Source organism: Gracilinanus agilis, chromosome 1, assembly GCF_016433145.1.
Source record: "Gracilinanus agilis isolate LMUSP501 chromosome 1, AgileGrace, whole genome shotgun sequence".
Taxonomy (NCBI): Eukaryota; Metazoa; Chordata; class Mammalia; order Didelphimorphia; family Didelphidae; genus Gracilinanus; species Gracilinanus agilis.
The window spans coordinates 577,160,861-577,163,511 of NC_058130.1; the positions used below are offsets into that span (position 1 = coordinate 577,160,861).

Genomic DNA, 2,651 nt, shown 5'->3' on the forward strand with positions numbered 1-2,651 from the left:
TACCAAAACAAGCATAAGAATTGTTAAATAAATTTTGTAATACTAATAGAATACTACTTGATAAAAAAGGGCTGTAATGTAATTAAACCATATTACTTGATAATAAGGAATCTTTTCTCCATTGCTATAACTAAAATATTTTACATTTAATTCTCAATAAATATTCAGATTCCTATACTATCTGGAATCTGTACTGAAATGAAAAAAATATGCCAAAATGTATTTAAAACCCAAATAATTGGGTTTGGAAATAATTAGAGAGAAGATTTAAAACTGATAAGTAAGAAAACTTTGCTATTTTAAGCATGCAGTGTTGATAAATTCCATTTTTATTATTAATTCTTTCTGAATGTTACTTTTTTTCAAGTTTTAAAACTTTTTATTTGCATATTAAAAAAATTGTACATTCCAATAATTAAAATCATTTTAACAAAAAAAAAATGGCACTCTGATTAACTGCATTTTACAGCTTGCCAGGACCTTGTTACAACTTTGCATTTTACTGTTAACTAGATTTACTGTAGTCCCACCCGGGTTCTTCTTTTCACCAACATGCAAGCTCTTTTTTTTTTATTTTTTATTTTTTTTAATGCCACTAGGACCCAAATTAGCCAGGATAGGCAGATGGAAAGAGGCAGCCGGCTGGGCCTTCATTCAATTCAATGTCAGTAGTTCTTTATTCTTTTGATGTGGAAAGGGGCAGCACAAATCATTTAAACTTTATCCAACCTCTTTGTATCTTACAAAGTTCAATAGCTAAAAAAAATAAATTAGGAAGGCAATGCTTGTGGAATGTACAGTGCATATTGGCAGGGCAGACTTCATTACGATTCACCCACTCGCTTCTCTTATTCAATTGTTTCTTTTGAAGGCAGTGGGTTTTTCTCTTGTGTTTTTTGTCTTCTTCAATTTAGACTTATCAAATTTCTGAATCTCAACCGTATCTGGTTTGTCAGACATTTTTGCAGATTAAGCAGTGATGGGCGGGGCACACAAGTGTAAGTCAGATCTCTGAGGTGGCAGCTCCGAACTTCTGAATGTTACTCTTTTTGCACACTAGAAACTTTGAAGATTTGCATTTAGCTAATGGGTAGTAGGTAAAATTAAAGCACCTATATTCCTACCACCCACTTTCCCAAAAGAAAACCCAACCTGAACATGGATAAGAGGCTGAATATTATCCAGTGATTAAGAGTTAATTTGATTAAGCTGTTCACATTTTTTATGGCAAATGAAGATTGCAAAGAGTAATCTTAATTTTTTATACCATTTTCCATCTTCTTCAGATTTCTAGGGACAATTAAACAGACTTAATAAATACATCAAAGTATAATTTAACATGTATTGTAGTTGAAGAAAACATTAATTTTTTAGCTCAAATTAGTAAAGTTTGGGTTCTCATTTAAAAGTGGGTTATAGTCAACTGACCAACTTTGATGGTAAATGGTGATTTTAACAAAGAGATATAATGGAAAGAGGTATACAGTGACTGAAAAATTAGATAAAGTCCCATACATTTGGATCACTTTTCGACAAAATGGAAATCATTTAAACTTCCAGTTTTAATTGATATTGTAATGAGTCAGTCATTTGCTAAATCATAAAAAATTAAATCCCTCATGGACCAAATATCTATCTTCAAGTTTTCTTAACAAATATGTACAACTTTAATTATAAAGTCTCTAAAATACACTGATACATTTTCAAAGTCTGACCAGTTTTAAATTCTCTTCCATTACTCTATCTGTTCCTGCAGAAAGATCTTCAAGTGTATGCTACAGTTCCAGCACCTGATTAATATATTGTGTTTTCTCTTTCAATTCTACTTGATTCTCAGGCTCAAAAGCATTCAGGTCAGCATTAATCATCCTGGAATGTAAACTTTCTCTTGAATATAGTGTCCTTGATGAATATTCTTCCAGATTTGGGGGATTATTAAATGTGATGTCTGTATAGTGCTTTTTTTGGGGTAAAATAGTGCTGGAAAAATCTAACATTAGACAATTTAGTAACTTTTTTCTTCAATAATCCTTTCAATTATAGACAGAGAGGAGTGGAACTTAGCTCATAAAAGCTCAATAAAGATAAGTGGCAAATTTTCAGTAGGAATAAGTGCACCTCAGAAATCAGAGGCTTGGTTATTGTTTTGTTGATTATCTAGATTTCAGATAATTATGGAGATACGTTAATAATGCAGATTAAATTTAAAAGTGTGTCACTAAAATATTTTTCCCTTTGGGGATCCACTTTTTAAACATTTACTTTCACACCATTGAATAGTGTTTAATGCTGATCACTAAATTTGCCCATTAACCTTATGAACAGAATTGCCATCAGAGATGAGGGAATCTAACTTAGATTATCCTTGCTTGTTATAATATCCCTGATAGGTGATCATTCAGCCATATATGATTAAACACTTTTGTTCTTCACAAACTAGTCGCACCATGCATTTACATTGTTCATTAATAGTAAATAGTTGCAAATTTTCTCTCCGTAATTGTCATCTTATGGTTCTAATTCTACTCTCCAAAATAAGTAATAGCTTCCTTCTTAGTTTCACAATTAGTCAGCTCCTCTAAGAAACAACCATATAAATAGCAAAAAATGAGGGCCTCTAAAAGAATCTGATTGTAGACGAGAAAAGTCTT

The 2,651-nt window shown here is 31.4% G+C and overlaps 1 pseudogene; it reads right to left on the bottom strand.

Moving 5' to 3' along the window:
* Positions 1-824: 824 nt before the first annotated feature.
* LOC123231797 lies at positions 825-960 on the bottom strand (annotated as a pseudogene).
* Positions 961-2,651: the final 1,691 nt, after the last annotated feature.